Source organism: Strigops habroptila, chromosome 2, assembly GCF_004027225.2.
Source record: "Strigops habroptila isolate Jane chromosome 2, bStrHab1.2.pri, whole genome shotgun sequence".
In the NCBI taxonomy this organism is placed as follows: Eukaryota; Metazoa; Chordata; class Aves; order Psittaciformes; family Psittacidae; genus Strigops; species Strigops habroptila.
The window spans coordinates 77,898,691-77,916,926 of NC_044278.2; the positions used below are offsets into that span (position 1 = coordinate 77,898,691).

An 18,236-nucleotide genomic window follows, 5' to 3' on the forward strand; every position below is an offset into this window, starting at 1 on the left:
AAGCAATGCTGAACCCAAATTTAGGTAATGGTACACTCCTGAAAAGATGTCTTGGGCACAGATCGCAGCAGCCCTATTCCAGCTATATTTAAGTTAGGGTGCATTTTGTTAGTCTAGCCTTAGATTTCAGAAGTTGTAGTTCTACATTTTTACTTAAAATGTGTCTTAATTTTATTTTAAACTTCTAATAACTGCTTTGAAGAAGATTCTTCAAGCATTGATAGATACTGAATATCATCTTTTTATTAAATTGAAAAGACAAAAGGAAGGTGAGATTCTATACAGAGATTTCTGTAAATAGGCTGCAAAATTAGTAATTTCTATAATTCTTTCAAAGTTTTATCTATCTGTTACATTTCATTAATTAAATCTCTCCTATTTGGAAATGGCTTTTTAAAGAAAATTGAGAAACTTGGTTCTTTTTGGGAACCAATTGCTAACAAGAAGGACTGAGTTTGGTAACTTGGGCCCATTTAAACAATTTTCTCATTGCTTGGTTTGAAAGTATGCTGGAAAGTAATGTAAGAGGAAAAAATAAAATGTCAGCTTCACTTTGATACAATGCTTTTTCATTTAAGACACTATTCTAAATTCTACCTTACACAAAATTGACAATCTGTTACTACAGTCTTTCAAGGCAGACGCTTTGCACAAATCATTTCAGTACTCTGGGAGATAAGCTTGCATTCCTAACAAACCAGAGTTGCAGCAAGCTGTTTCACAATGTGAAAACTGCACTGAACAAATCATTCTATTTCTATATTTCAATGTGCCTTAACTGCCATTTTCCCATCTCGCTTTCTTCACAACAGGAGCCTGGGCAGCACTGAATAGGCTCAAGCTGAGGAGAAAAAGAATACCAAGAACTTCAGGATACACTGTATCTGCAGAATTTTTACAAGAGTTTTGCTTCTTTTAACAAAAGAAAGAATGAGGAGCTGTAGTGTTACGGAATGATTTCATAGCTCTCACAGATTCAGTATTCTTTTATTTGGAGCAGATTCAGACTAAATCAGAGCTCAGTGATGTTGGAAAAATTAAAAATGGAAACCAACAGAACATCTTATGAAAATCAAAGCTTGCAGTTATGGTAGGAAGCTTTTAACTTTTCCCTCTTTTTCCACCTTATGCTTCTAAAACAAAGTATTTAGTTTAAATAAATTATTTTCTGAAGGCAATATTTTTTCTTAAGATCATTGTGCTCCATCATGCAGATCTTATGACATGACTTAGAGGCTTTATTTGTTCAACATAATTTGTGATCAATAATGTTGGGTTTTTTTTTTTGCTACCTGTATTTGTCTTCTGCTTTCTATGCCTCAGTGTTTTGATCTTAACTCTGCCATGCTGTCTTTTAGGCTGTCATCTTTTATATCATCCTTTCCTTGACTCTTTTAATCTCAGTTCAGACACTTACAACATTACTGTGCTCCAGACTTGAGAACAATACAAATAAAATAAACAAAATGAGGAACTTAAGACCATACACTTTTCCAATGTAAGTGATATCTTCCTTTCTCTAATATTATAATTTGGATATCGTAGTTATATGCAGATTTTCTTCCTCCCATTTGACCCTAGACATTCTTGTGCCAGTGTATATTAGGTGTTTTCAGAGACTGGTAGAACTTACTGTATCTACAGAAACAGTGAGTGAACTCATTCTCTTCAGTGGCATCTTAGTGGAAGAGAGCCTTATCTTTCCACAGAAGTCAGTTTCTAAAAATCCATGGATACCTATTTTATCAAGCTTTTCTGGGAAATCAGTTGAAATTCAGAAAGGTCCATGCCAGAAATAAAATTTATATTAAATGAAGTCATTAACTTCAATTTGAATATATGTCTTGAATAGATGAAGAAAGAGGAAGGGGAAAGTTTGGAGTTACAGGATTTGTTTTTCCCCAAATAACAGTTATGAATGAAGGATTGCAACATTTTTTTATATCTATTCTATTATGTTCTGTCCTGTTCTGTTTTGTTCTATTCTGATCTGTTCTGTGCTTATGTTATTGCTATAGTATAGTATCATATATATCACACAATATATTCACAATACTCCTCACAATAGCCAAGGAGTACTCTTGTATGATAAATTGGGTAAGAGGAAGTGCACAGACATACATGTAGAAAGTTCACAAAATCAGGCCTATTATGTAACCCATATTGGTCGTTGTTTTCAGCTGCAAAGGAAAATTTATAGTGAAGTAAATTGCCTAATTAAAGTCAACTACAAATCTATTCCCCGGGTTTCGTTTGGGCTACCCCTGGAGTAAGGTGTGATCTTTACATAATTCTGGGATTAAACATGGCTTTCTGTTCTTTAAGCAACAGTAGTATAGAGTCGCTCTTACCTAAACAGAACACCTCCAAGCACAAACAACTCCCTGGCTGAGTTGAATATCACAAGCATGCCTTTTTGTATCCCATGGCAACTACATTTTCTCAGAAATATTCTGATGTTTTCATAAGACAAAAATATCTGCATAAAAAGAAAATGTTAGTGCATTTTATATTAGTAACATAGTTATATAGACTATTCCAAATTCCCTGTGAATATATTTTGCTTTTGTCTTCAAGGTGCAAAGATAAATAAATCAACATGTTTAGTGGAAACAGGAGGAGGTGGATTTTCTCTTCACATCCTAATGAATCAGTAAAGCTGCAGGAGCTATCTCGTAGAATAGAAACTCATAAAATATTTTAAAACCAGAAAGCATGTTATAGTTTTCTTTCAACAGTGCAGAATTAGGCTGTTTATTTTCCTTTATTCTCAAGGAAATCCTTTACAAAGCAATGCAATGTAAAATAAATTTTCCCAGTTGAAGAACTGTAGACTTAATTCTCATCTGTAAAAAAAATAAGATATTATTGCCTTGACAAATGGTCTCTTCAATGCACACAATTTATACAACTATGCATTGTGACTCCACACGTTTCATATGAGAGACTCACATTTAGTCTTGCTCTCAGACTTACCTGATTTCCTAAGTTGCTCAAAAGGACAATGCTATTCAAAAGATAATTGAGCAATGGAATAGACCTGGATGAAACTTCTCTTTGTCATTTCACAGGAACAGCATACACAAGAAAACACTCAGATTCTGTGAAAAAAAAAGAAAAGAAAAAGTAAGTTTTCACAAATAGACCAGCATTTTGTGTCTGGAAAAGAAAAAACCAAAACCAAAACCAAGCAACATGTTCTACAATAAGAAGACAGCTCTGTTTACCACTCCCCAAAAGATAACAATGCTTTTCTCCTGACCTGGTTAAATTGTAGTATTTAAAAAAGTGACCCAACCTTCATGTCTCATCAGTTTATATATTGGGGGGTATATAAGTCAATGTATGACAACATCTTACTGCTTGGTCATATACAGGATACCTTCAGGATTGGTTTAGATTTACTGGGTATGACTAACTAGAGTGCAATAATATAGACCCATTTTCATAAAATATTTGAGGAAATGTTTGAATTAAATAGTTTATTAGAGGCGAAATTATCATAAATAACTTTCTTCTATGCAACCAAACACAATTTGTTGGTATCCACACTTGTTTCAATAATTCTGAAACTGATGGAAAATGTGAAGTTTTATTAGTATCAATTTTTTTTTAAGGTCTGAAGAGAGATATCCCAGTAATGATTACACACTTATCATTACAAAACTCATTTATTGGCTTTCATCAGATACCTAACAACATGTACAAAAATAAGTCTGCCAGGAAGGCATTACACATTATTCTAATCATATAATATTTTACAAGTATCTCAATCTTTCTTTAGTTTTAATTCAGTTACATACGAGTTAGGCTCTGAGTTAAGACCTTATATGCAAGAAACACATTATATGCTTTCAGACACAAAAGTCTTAGATTTTATAATTTTGCAAACATCCCAGTAGAGTCCAGCTACAAGATTTAATGAATTAAAGTGAGGGGTAATTAATTAAGTGAGGGGTAATTTGAAAGATCTAGCTTCAAAAAACAATAGACTGATTAGTCATCTCTATTTTGACTGTTTGTAGTCCTGTTTAGGAGATGAGTATGTACAGCTCATCAGAACATAAAATCTACTGTTACAATTTCATCATTTGTCAGAAAAGTAAGCTCTATTAGGCATGGGACAGAAGAAATTCTTGTGCTGGTGCCTGATCGAAAAAGGTTTCAGATTGTGCATACATCTAAAGTGGAAAAAATAAAGGAAGCTAATTAATTAAATCACTTGGCCAAAGCAGGAAATGCCAGAATAATTCTTTCCTCAGCCTGCAGAGGCTTTTGTACCCAAAACACAGTATTGAGTATTAGACCATTGGATATAATGTGGGAAATGGAGAGGGAGAGAAACAGTTGTCTTCCCTTCCTGCTAAATAGGGACTTCTATGCAGCAAGATTTGTGCTGGTTGGGGTCAGAATTGTTTATGCAAGTTGTATGTTCCCAGGAGAAAAAGACTGTAAGAAAAGGAGACCTTGACCACAGCGCACAATGCACTGATGAGAATGTTTTCTCTGTAGACAAAATGATCATTTAATTCCAATGATTCCTACAGAAATGCTCACTTGTTTTGGATTTGTTAACAAGAGGTCCCACTAGAGCAACTCTTAACTAGCTAAGATGTCTGCAGGGAGCCAAGAAAGCACTTCAAACAATTCAAGAGCAAGAATTTTGGATGAGCACAAAAGCAGGGTCTAAAAACATGACACACTATTGATCTGGTATGCAGACTGCACATAAGGTAAGAAAACGCTTGTGATTAATTAGAACTACATAGAAGTATCAAGGCTAAAGTAGAACATTTTGTCTTAAAGATTGTCTAAGGTAGAGAATGTGTTGCAGGTATAAACTTGATAGCTGCTGGGCACCATTGGCATTCAGCTCGACAGCAGCGGCAGCAATAACACATAAGGCTAAGTTTGTCTTAGCAACAACATTGGAAATTCCAGATTTGGGTATGTGTATAACAGAATTGAAACCAGGGAGGAAGAAGCAGTTAGGGACAGAGAAGATATACCCAAAAGCAGAAAATGGAGAAATAAGAAGGTGTAAAGTCAGGCAAAGAGCAAAGGAGGGCATAAACTACCAGTGGGAGGGGTGAGGCTGCCTATGGTCAGTAATGAAATTAACCTGCAGACACAAGCACAATGAGATTCTGGGGGAGCCCCTTCAATTGCCTGCTAGACTCTCCATCAGACTTATAGCTTGGTCTTGGAGGGTGCAGTAAAGAGGAATCCACTTTCATCCTGGTACTAAGTGGTTTTGGGAGAGAAGGATTACAGAATTGCAATATCACAGTATCTTCTGCCCTATTTAATCACTCGGTTTCTTTTTTTTTCTTTTTTTTGTATTTTGAACTTGAAAATATTTTCAGATTATGTCTATGAAGTGTATTGAGTATTCCCCCACTGACACAAAATTCTTACTTGTTCACGAAGTGCACTTTGTGCCAAAACTGTCTGTATCAGGTTCAACAGCTCTGTGATAACCAAAGTTGGAACCACTTTGGACTCAGCACCACCTGTCACGTTCTGTTTGACTTTAGCGCTTTAGGGATGTCTCAGTTTCTATGGTGAATCTGGGCATGAAAGCATGGAAACTGTATATGAGAAAGCCAAAATCAAATTATGATGCATAAATCTTTATTTCTCAGCACTAACTTCATTTCTAAGCAATAGAGTACTGGGAAAATTGGGGTGACTCAATCCATTTAAATGCCAGTGTTAAGCAGGAAGAAAGCCAAGCAGAATCCTATCTCACTTTAGACAAACTTGAGAACTGACATGTAAGGAGCCTGCTTTTGCAGTCTTTATTGAAGGGGAGTCAGAAATAAAATGTTTCCTAGAATAATTGCTATATTTCATGAAATATCTTAACTTCAGTTATTCAGCCTCAGGAATATCTTTGCCATAAAGATACACCCTAGGAGTGAAATCTTGATACAGATGTATCAAAGAGCAAAAACTTTTTCCTAGATGCTTCCCAAGATAAGGTACAAGCAAGTACAGCTGCTGCCCTGGCAGCAGGTAAGAGAGAAGACTGCATAGTGTTGTCTATACCACACATTGTGTGATACTGAGTGTGCATTACATGGAGTGAAACATGATCTTCAGCTTTCTCACTAGTATTCTGCCTCAGCCCTGTTTTCCAATTGTGTAAGAAGATTCCAGGTTCCTTTTCCTATACCATAATTTGACATTTCTTGGTTTGATTAATTTATGCTTTCACACAATTGCATCATGATCTCTATAATCTACAGTGCATTTCTTGAAGTACTACAGGAATAATAATTGCTTGTTTCAGTAAGGATGTTAATTTGTTATTCTTCATTATTTTACCTACAACTTAATCCCCATGCTCTTTGCCTTATGCCGTTTGCTGCAAATGAATTGAATGCGTGTGTATAGGTATGATATATGTCAATTTGTGAATTAGTGTGTTTGGGTTGTTTAGATTAACTAATCAGTCCAGTTTCAAAATTTAAAACAAAACTATGTAATCAGAGTGGTTAGTCCCTAGAAATCACATCACATATTAGTTGTGAGCATGCCAAAGTGCTGAGCAGTTAGCACTGATAACTATGGTCTATGATAGTCTTTACTGCTGAGGCTGAGGTGAGTAGACTTTAGAGCTCTTCAGCAAGAAGAGCTCAGAACAAAGTGGATTTGTCCCCTCTTTGCCCCTCCAATTTTGGGACCATATTCTTTTATATGACACCTGAGTTCTAAACAATTCCACCTCTTAGACTCTGACAGAGACAACAGAGAAGGAACGTGACAAATGAGAGGGGTAAGTTACAGGCAGGTACCTCATCCTGTAGTTCGGCTATTGCCTTGGTTTGTTGGGGTTTTTTTCTGTTGTTTGGTTTGGTTTTTTTTCTCCTTGCTTAGCTGCTGCTTCTTTCATTAAAGAAAACAGATTTTTTTCCCAGCTCTCATGTTTGTGTTTCCACAGCCAGTTCCCATAATAAGCTGGTAACAAGGGACCAGGATGGAGACGTTGCACAGTCAGCATAAGGCACAGCTAGTGCAAGTCCCAGAAGCAACACTCTTTCCAGTGAACAGCAAGTACAGAAGTGTTTACACAGTTGCAGCTTATTAGTGTGCTTATGTTTGGTTTCATAACAACCAAATATTGAAATCTGCTTGGTATGCTACTGTCTTCATAGATGCAACAGACCTCTGCTTTAGTTATATATTATGGATACAATATTTGTCTTGTTCAAATAGTTCAGAAGTACTTAGTTTTAATTCAAAGTGGATTTTAAATTCAGCTATTTGCAAAGGTTTCAAAATCAGTGAAGAGGACTTCATGGGCTATCATATGCATAAACTAAGTATTCAATAAATATGTTTGGGAGAAATGTTTCAATACACCCATACTACTACTATGAGCATTTTTAAAGTAGCTGACCTGCAGAGCTGAGGTTCATTAAAATATCGCATAACACAGCTCTTCCACATTTAATTTCTATTTATGATTCTGAGCCTTTTTTTACTTTACAATATTCATCAGATGTAACTATTTGTATAATTCAGTTTATTTTCATGCCTGTGATTACTAAAATTCACATATAAAATATATCATTGAATTATCATGCATTTGCTCATGAAATTAAGGAAAATTCTGTAGCAATAATTAATAAATAATGGAAACTCCCATCATCTTCTTACTGCCCATTGCTAAAAAAAATCTTCTTGTTACTAAAATTACACTGCTAACATTGTCTAAAATACTATCCCTGAAAGCATACCTTTTGTTTTGCTTTCTTTATATATGTTTTCATGTACAGCACAATCCCACTGCCATTGAAATAAACATTTTTACCATTGTCTTCAAGACAGTAACAAGTGACAAGGTACTACTTTAAATGGAAATTTGATTAAATCTGATTTTTTTTTTTTTTCCTGAGCCCCAATTTATTATCTCTTGAAGACTGCCACATCATTTAGTAACCAGGTTTAATTATTACACATAGAACACTACAGGTATAAGCAAACCGAGGTTGATAGTAAAGAAGGTAGAACTAGAACATAGTTATATGTAAAGATGACACCAGAATTATGAAATAATTAAAGATTTCATCATTAGAGACAAATACAATGGACAAATTATGTTATAAGACTGCAATGTAAATTGTTGGGAAAATAGTGCAGCTCAAAATTAAGGAGTATGAGAAGCTGACCGAAAACATCCTTCTAATTTCAGTTATGCATCAACAATCTTATAATCACTAAGAATAAGATGTGGGTTTTCTCTGTACAGGTAGATCTCACAACTTTTTTCTGTAGGTAAAATATATAATCTGCTTTGTGAAAACCATTTCTCAATATAGCTTTGATTTTGATGGATGGAAAGAGAGGAATTTCATTAGCATGAAGCATTTATCACCATGGTGATGTGTGAACAGCCATAAAGGTGACCTGGTTTGAAAAGAAAAATTACTAAACAGGAGAAAACGCCTGCCACCCTCAGAACTGTGATCCTGGGAAGTAAGTCTGGGAACCAGAAGCATCCTTGAAAAGTATATCTAGCCTCTCTGAAGTACAGCTGGGTACCTAGAAACCAGAGGCATCCTGAGATGCCACCAGTAAGTGCTAAACCAAAGAACTGTAGTGACAACTTATCATCTGAAAAGGTGAAAAATAGCCTGGGGGGAAAAAAAAAGGAAAATAGTCTGGGGAAACAAAATCAAAAATTGGTCTGAAAGAACAGAAAACATCATTACCGCTTGGCTTCTAGACACTTCCCCTACATCCAACAGAGCCTGTGCCAGCCAGCTCCAACACAGACTTACTGCTGGCCAAGGCCAAGCCCATTAGCAGCAGTGGTAGTGGCCCTGTGACAATGTATTTTAAAAGGGGAAAAAACTGCCATGCAACAGCAGCAAATTGGAGGAGTGAGAACATGTGAGAGAAAGAGCTCTGCAGACACCAAGGTCAATGAAGAAGGAGGAGAAGAGGTGTTCAAGGTGCTGGAGCAGAGATTCCCGTGCAGCCTATGGTGCAGACCGTGGTGAGGCAGACAGTCCCCCTGCAGCCCATGGAGGTCCATGATGGAGCAGATATCCACCTGCAGCCTATGGAGGACCCCATGCAGAGCAGGTGGGTACCTGAAGGAGGCTGAGACCCCATGGGAATCCATGCCAGTTTTTCTGGCAAGACTAACCTTCTAGGGGACCTGAAGGACTGCGCCCTGTGAAAGGGACCCATGCCGGAGCTGTTCGTGAAGAGCTGCAAACCATGGGAAGGACCCATGCTGGAAAAGTTCGTGGAGGCACCCCACACTGGAGCAGGGCAAGTGCGTGAGAGAAAGGAGCGACAGAGGCAACATGTGATGAACTGACCACAGCCCCCGTTCCTCATCCCATGAGCGGAGGAGGTGGAGAAATAGGGAATGAAGTTGAGCCTGGGAAGAAGAGAGGGATGGGGAGAATGTTTATTAAGATTTGGGTTTATTTCTCATTATCCTACTCTTATTTAATTGGCAATAAATTAAATTAACTTCCCAAGCTGATTTTTTTGCCGATCATGGTGGTTGGCGAGTCGTCTTTCCCTGTCCTTATCTTGACCCATGAGCCTTTCATGGTATTTTTCTCTCCCTGTCCAGTTGAGTAGGGAAACGATAGAGTGGCTTGGTGTGCCACCTGGTGTCCAGCCACGATCAACCCACCACACCTGAACAGGTTAAATTCTCTACACAAGCTCTCTATGAGCTCTTGGACTCTCAATGGGCACACCTGGCTAACTCCAAACTTCCTGATGTGGATCGTCTTCAAAGTGAGACTCTTCCTTTTACTTCACTGGTCCCCTTTTGGGCTCACTTCTGGGGTTGCTTCGGTTTGTTGTCCCACCTGTGGCATGGTTGAGGACCCTTCTGGGATTGTTTTGTCCTCCCCTTAGGGATGATTTGGCTCCTTCTGAGCTCTGTCTCATTTGTTTTATATCAGTATTATATACAAGTAATCCATATTTGCTGTTACGTTGTTAAGTTTGCAATAACTTGTAATAGTATACAACTACTTGGTTGATGCTGTTACTGGTTTTTGTTATATTGTTACTATGCTCTTGATTGGTACTGTATTACTGACTGCTGATAATAATTTTTAATATCTCGATATGTATATATATTCACTTCATTAATCATAGGTATACTGCCAGTGGTGATGTTTGTGGTAGCTTACTTGCTAGTGTGGTGATTTTTGTGATATTTTAGTAAATTTTAGTAAAGTACATTTAGTAAATTTTAGAGATTTTAGTAAAGTACAGAAATTGAAAGGATAAAGCCTCCATGCCCTTGTGTTATCATGGAAGCCTGTGAACCTAAGGTCACGATCTCTACACACCTGCAGGCTAAGTAACCCTTCAGGTTTTACATGGTCGTATTAACTGAAAAGTATTCAGCTTTCTTACTTTCATGTGTTTTATTCCTTCCATATCCTTATAAGCCTGCCCCTGGACACAGTAATATCCTTAGATAAATCTTATATACATTGACACAGTTGTCCCCGAATAGTAAAGAGTAAAGCATACCCATATAACACAGTTTTACAATGGTGAAACTGCATCCATATTGTGAGACTTATCCAGGTAACATTTTTGGGAAAATGGTGCCTTTACCAACCATGTTCCAGGTAACTCAATAAAGCTACCTTCTTTTGTTAGTGAAAAGATGAGTAAGCCAAGCACTGGATGGGTATGTCAGGGACCTGAAGACACCACCTGGCCTCAGGGTCGCTGATGGGCATCACTGCTTGTGCCCAGCCCCATCTCCGTTCCTATTTCTAGCTGGCTTATGCCCAACACCATCAGTATGTCATCTCCTGGATGGGCCCATCAGGCCTGCACTGCAGCTCATCTCCAGCCTATCTCCATCCACTCTTGGTGGCCAAACTCCACCCTCAGCCTGAAACTCAACAAAACTGTTGGGGATTGTTGGTGGGCCACCAGCTTTGCCTGCTGTGCTGTCAAGGAGAGCTCAGCTGACCTTGGGATTGTTGTAGTGCCACACTCCCTGACTTCAAGAATGCTGCCGGACCACTCCGTGCCCTGACAACATACTGAAAATACTACCTTCTAGAAAGGTATCATCAGCCTGATGAACGCTGTTTGTCATTTTAGAAGCCATGGCAGAAGAAAGACTAAGTTGGGAAAATAAGAACAATAGCTCGGGTGCATGTTTAGGATGTCTTGGATCTCAGATGGCTGTAAATGCCTAAGAACAGGCAAATAATGCACGACCACAAAGAGGACAGGATTCAGCTCTACATTTGCAGATGCATAAATTTGCTGTAAGGGAGCTGCATGTCCAAGCTCCCTTTCTTGTTAATGAAATTCTGCAGCTTAATATAGTTACATCAATACAGACAGCTAATAATATGTGTTGACTGACTGCAATCTGATTGCCTTCCAGTTGCCACTCCAAAACCATAATGATTTCTCTTAGTCTAGTGAAGATGCTTTGGCTAACCTGTATGTCTCGCATGACTCCAAACTCCCAACATTAAGGCGTCTGAATGAATTTCCAAATCAATATTGAGGGCTACAAAATCCAATCTGAGAAATGCACACATTGTGCATTATGTCATCAACTGAACAGCTTCACAGACAATACTGATTGATTTGTCTAGAAGCTATATACTGTCACCACAGCTGTTTTACTACAATTGTGGATGTCCTGGAGTAGCTGAGATATTAGCATAGGGATGTCTATATTGGCATATGCTTTTCTGGAACAGCATTTGGATGTCATGCAGAATACCCTAGGATTTGTTGGATGGTATAAGATCCTGATATGCATGTAACAATCAAATTAAGCCTCCTTTGGCTGGAACAGAAGCTCAGGTATGATGTTCACATGTAAACTGTGACATTTAGTCATCCGGATCACATGCAGTTGGCTCACATACAAGGTATTATTCAAGTTAACAGTACATAAGGAATTCACTGCCTAGAAAATCAAGATCTTAAAGGTATCCAAGCAGATTGTTTGTCATTTTCAGTGAGTATGAGAACATCTGTGTTTCTATCATGTAAGCTTTAGTCACTACACACATTATTATTTACTTCATAAACCTTCATTTGACTGAAAAGATTTAGAAGGACACTTTTCCTGGGAGGCAGAAGATCTCATAATAGGCTGCTGAATTCTTCTTATATACTTGTAAGTATCTGCAGTTGTTTATTTGGAGAGGCAGAATACTGAATTTTTTGAAACACTAGTATGATTCAGTAGATCAGTTGCTATGTAACAGTTACCTTTTGGTACTTCTTATTACCTTACCATAATCAGTTGTTCACATTGATACATTCATTGCCATGCTGTGATGGAATCTGACTGGACTTTGTTTCAAGCACTTGGATTAAAAAGTAAAATATGCATATATATACACAACAGTCATTTGCTGTGTAATCTTGGTACATTCTAGTAGAAAATATTTTATGCAGGTTTGTTTTGGGTTTTTTTTTATGATTTCTGCTGTTTCACTTGGCTGTGTTTAAAAAGAAGAAAGGCAGTTAATGCTTTTGTTTAGTGCATTGAGAAGTCGTTACTGAGAGTACATGTGAGAAGAAAATTCACCCTGCTATTAACCACCCTGCATTGATTTTTCACTGATACTGTACAGTTAAGTACAGATTGTTAGATGAAATGCCCTATAAACCTGAAAAATCTAAATTATCTGATTAATTTTACATTCCTTACTCCTATCCTGTCCTGTCCTCTCCTTACCTCTCCTCTCTTCTCTCCTCTCTCTTTTCCCTGCCAAGAGCCAGAAGAAATAAAAATACAATGATAGAAGTTTTAGTCATGTTGGCAACTACTTTCATAACAGATAACTAAAACTAAAGGGAGGCAATGAAACATTTGAAGGTACTAAAATGAATAGATTTTCAAATGCATAACCATGTTTCCGTGAGTTTTATACATATCTATTTGGAAAGAGACTCTATTTTAACAATAAAAGTACCAAATCAAGTCTATGGACATAATGTTGTAAAACTAATGCTTCACAGATGTCTGTTTAGATGTAGTACTACCTCAGATATTATACAGTAAAGAAATTAATGGTTTCTTCTAAACAGATCTACAAACAGTCTGGAATTGGCTAAGCCAATAAGAAAAGGTCACCTTTTCGAAGAGCATTGGGAATTGTGATGGTGGTGTATTCTTACTGACTGAGAACACTATTTAGAATGCATATTGTGTACATATTTTGTCATTGTCATGAATGCATTACATATGTAAAATGCCACATACTATGTCAAATGCAGTTCTAATTCTCTAGTAACACAATTAAAACAACTGTAAAACAACTGTAAAACAAGGGTGATGGCAGCCATGAATTATGTAGATGGCTGCTGCATTTAAAGAAGATTCCTATTTCTAGAGGGGAAGAGGAAAAGGAAAGGTTGGAAGAACTACCTGAAAGTATACAGTTTGAGAAAGAACACTAACTTTATTAGTAAGTTATATCCATAATGTGAGTGAAGTTCAGAGACTTTGTCCTCAATTTTTCATATCAAATGAAATGGCTAGATTAGGAGGGAACTTCCATTATTGAAGAAATACATCTTAGAAGCTTTTCTATGTGGATGATTTTTGTAGATTTTCAGTACTAATTTTTTTTCTCTGAACATCTGTAATACAAGACTCTGAGAACAAGAAAAGAATAGTCTATCTAGTTTCAGTGTTTCATGTCAATGTAAGTAAGCTCTAAACAGTTTGTTAGCTTAGTGTTATATCAATAGGCTTTACATGTCTACTACAGATGACATCTATTGAATACAAATGACAATAGAAAGTGCTTCTGAATATTGAGTATTACATAATGAAGTAGAGAAATGGCAAGATACCTTCGTGCATATATCCCCAAGGTCAAAATCTGTATAAAGCTTTTCTCCTTGTCTGTTAAGAGTCAATGGATGTATACAAGCAAACAGGGTTATCCAGTTCAAGACTGCAACATCAAATGCTGTCATATAACAAACTACTGGAATAACCCCAGCTTCTATATACTTTCCGTAGTATGACCCAGCTAACCAGACAGGTTAGAAACTCATGTACATTGTTGCTCCAATTAGAGTCTTTCATTCACTTCACTCATTCCTTATTGCAATCACAAAACTATGTCAGCAACAAGAAAAAAAGAAAGTACAGTGTGACGTAATACGAGTATCAAATGTAAGAAATAGTTAGACCTACGGTGAGCTTAATCTTGTGCTTTACCATTTCTTATTTGTTGATCATACAGTTTTATTTCTTCCTTATAATTCCCCTTTCATTTGTGTTCTTACTAAGTCAAAAACTATTTATGAAGATGGTCCTCTCTGTTTGCACAATGCCAAATCAATAATGTTTTCCTTAGCTACGTTTTAGTAGTAGTAGCACTAAATAATAAATTACTGTCAGTTTTGACATTTAATAGAAAAATATTACCAGTAGTAGTAAACAGTAATAGTAACATCGTAACATCAATGGTGTTTATAAAATCAGAACCATGCAGGCTGGAATGGACTTCTAGAGGTCATTTTGTCCAGCCTGTTGCTAAAAGCAGGTCAAAACGGGATCTGGTCCGGCCTTTTCCAGCTGAGCTCTAAACATGCCCAAGAACCAAAATTGCACAGTCTCTCTTGGCAACTCATTCCAATGTTTCACTATGATGTTTTCCAGAAGAATCGTGATAAAGAATACCTACATATATATATATTTATAAAGCTATCGCAATATCAAAATAACATTCTATCAATCAAATGAAAGATTACACTGGCATACTTTTTTATTTATAATAGTTTGGTCTATTCATTTGAAAATGATAGCTATTTTGTTGCATTGTGAAATATAATGATTTCCTCTGTGGTAGAATAAAAAACAAACAAACAAACAAACAAAAACCCACAAAAAAAAAAAAAAAAAACACCTGCAGATTTGGGCATTTAAAATTAAGAAATAAAGAGTAAAAAACCTAAACAAGTCATAGTTAATAACCTAAAAAAAAACCCTCAAAATGTTTTCATGCCATTACATTTATTGTATTTCAAGTGGGTTTGCAACACCTTTCATTAATACAGAACTTGAGCTGTCTTTGCAATCATCTCCTCTGAAGCTGCACGAAGGCAAAGAAGGTAAAAAAAAATGGAGTCTTTCGTTGATTCAAAGCAGGATATTACCTTTTAATCTCAGTTTATTAATTGTGCAGATAGTGGTGTGCAAAGCACAGAATTACCTTTTGTCATTTTCCTATGTCTGTCCCTTTCCTGTTCTTTAAGGCCAAGAAAAGTAAATGGCTATCCTGTCATTATTGTTCTAATCTAACACAAGTAAAGACATAAGAAGAGAACAAGACATACTGGCACACTGTAGCATGAAATGTTATTCAGAAGTTTGCAAGGAAGCTTCTTTCTATTTTCTCCTTCTAAATTTTTGCCTATCTTGTCTGTTTAGATTGAAGAGGTTACATAACAATAAACTTATCTTTCACACATGTCCAACAATTCAAGAATTTTCCACAACTTCTGCTGTCATCTATATAGCACACATGCTCTATGTTTCTAATATCTGCGTGCCAATTTAAAACATATTTGAAAGTAAAATAATATTCTTCTAATAAAACTATGATGTGCTTCATTTACTGAAGAACAGATTTTCAGGCCACTGTGTTTTCGTTTGTTACATAAATTCTTTTGTCATTCAGTTCACACATACTCACAGACAGTTAAATAAACTTGAAGACTCAAAAATTAGCACATAGTTCCTCTGGCCCTTACATTCTTGATTTCTTTCTTCAGTAGGAACTTTATGCTCTTTTTCTTCTTGAATTTTTGAATTTATCCCAGACTGCCTGGGAGGGAATGTCCCACCAAATGTTTCTTGAAAAACAAATTCCTCAATTCACATTGCTTCAGAAATTTACCATGGAAACATCATAGTTTGTTTTTATTCTGTTTAAAGAGAAATAAAGTTGTTCTACATAATAAATCCAAAAATTCCCCCCCCCCCTTTTTTTTTTTTAGCATTAAAGTGTTAAAACAGAACATACCACAAATCTTCTTTAAGCCATGTAACCTATTGGGATTTTAAATCCTTCAAATATGAAGCTCTTTTTTTTTCTTCTTTTAATATCTGTTCTTTCAGTGTGCGACAATAACAAATGGTATATTATCTATTTATTTTTCCAGTTTCTTACTAACACAGATGATAAGTCTGAGTGGTGTATACAAAATAATATATCCAGTGTACCTGTCAAACAGTGTGTACCTTGAGCTCTAGCCGAGTTCCCCAGACATTAGCATCTGATTCATTCAAGGTGCTCTGAGGTATGAGAGACAGCTACATAGGCTGGCAGATATGAGGAAGGACCTACAGAGACCTCTCTTCATCTAGAAGAGCAATATATAGCTAAGCATCACACCTTAGGGCATATCAAAGCACATTAGATGTTTATTGCTAGGCAGCCGAATTCCACCCTTCATTTGGAGGAAGCTGAGTTTCCTTAAGAAAATAAACTCATTTGTACTTTATTCAGCCTTCAAACTGCTGACACAATATCTTCGAAGACTGTAAAAAAAGAGAAAGTAAAGCAATACTTGCAGTATGATTTAACAGGCTACAGTAGTGAGGATGAACAGCTTACATTATCCTTAAAGTAGAATAGAATAGAATAGTAAGGGTTGGAAAGGACCTTAAGATCATCTAGTTCCAACCTCCCTGCCATGGGCAGGGACACCTTGCCCTAAACCATGAGGCCCAAGGCTCTGTCCAGCCTTGCCTTGAACACTGCCGGGGATGGAGCATCCACAACCTCCCTGGGCAACCCATTCCAGTGCTTCACCACCCTCACTGTAAAGAACTTCTTCCTTATAGCTAATTTAAACTTCCCCTGTTTAAGTTTGAACCCATTACCCCTTGTCCTACCACTACAGTCCCTAAGGAAGAGTCCCTCCCCAGCATCCTTATAGGCCCCCTTCAGATACTGGAAGGCTGCTCTGAGGCCTCCACGCAGCCTTCTCTTCTCCAGGCTGAACAGCCCCAACTTTCTCAGCCTGTCTTCATACAGGAGGTGCTCCAGCCCTCTTATCATCCTCGTGGCCCTCCTCTGGACTCGCTCCAACAGCTCCATGTCCTTTTTATGTTGAGGACACCAGAACTGTACGCAGTACTCCAAGTGAGGTCTCACAAGAGCAGAGTAGGGGGCAGGATCACCTCCTTTGACCTTCTGGTAGTATTCATAATGATGAAATATAGGTCTTTTTTTATTGCTAAAAGTTTATTGGACAAATGTTTAAATCATTCCACACAGTTCTTTAGTAAAAATAAACTTACAACACTTTAGGGAGAAATTTCATGGAGGTGAGAGTCTAATGTATATAAATAAATCTGATGTGAAATACATGACAAATTAGATTATGCTTTTTTTCCTTTAAATGTCTGACAGCAGAGCAAGGCATAAAGAGATCTGCCTCCCAGTGCTTGCCAAAAACTTACTGAAAGTAAATAAAGTTTATTATATTTAGCAGGTGCTTGCCACCCATTTAATATCTGGAAGACTTAAACTCAAATTTATGAAAACAAAAAGACAGTTTCAAATTTTAGGGTGGACGTGAGACTGACAAGTTTGGTAACAGAATTGCGCAAGCCATTGCCATCTACAACTTTTAGAAGTAAGAATATTTGTATCTATCTGGGATACTTTTGCTACTTTGGTAATCTAAGCACTTCTTGGAACCCAGTGGTAAATGGCAATTATTATGGCAAGTTTTTGTCTGAAAACTAGGTTTTTAAAGTGAAAGTATAGTTATTTGGAAAAGGAGCTATGTATGCTGTTAAAAATGTAGTACTGACCGTAGAATGTCTATAGAGGTTTAAATGTGAAGAGCAGTGGTGGTGTTGGGTCAGGAAAATTACACTTAAAGAATCATTTAAATAAGGTGTTAAACAGTACATTGAAAATGGCCAATAAAATAAGAGAATATTTCAATATGAATGCAAGTATTCAGAAATTAACATTGGCTTTGCAGGAAGGTAAAAACAAATCAGACGTTTGTTACAGAGAAGTTACCAAAATTATGTCTATAGTTAGAAGCAGATTGTATTATGTATGCAGAAATTTAGTGAAGCCTGATTTCCCATAGCTGTGCTGCTTCTGAATAGCTGATGGTGGGACTTGCAGTTGATAGTGAGAATTTGCAGGCTCTCGGTCAAGAATTTTCCATAACTCAGGTATTTTTCATTCTTAAGGGAACCTCTA

The 18,236-nt window shown here is 36.8% G+C and overlaps 1 long non-coding RNA gene across 1 annotated transcript; it reads left to right on the top strand.

Moving 5' to 3' along the window:
* The first annotated feature begins 796 nt into the window (after positions 1-796).
* Positions 797-13,377, top strand: LOC115604227. The gene is made up of 4 exons (XR_003990158.1): positions 797-880; positions 1,405-1,498; positions 3,072-3,126; positions 6,947-13,377. It is a non-coding gene; the product is annotated as an uncharacterized LOC115604227 (long non-coding RNA).
* The last annotated feature ends 4,859 nt before the right edge of the window (positions 13,378-18,236 follow it).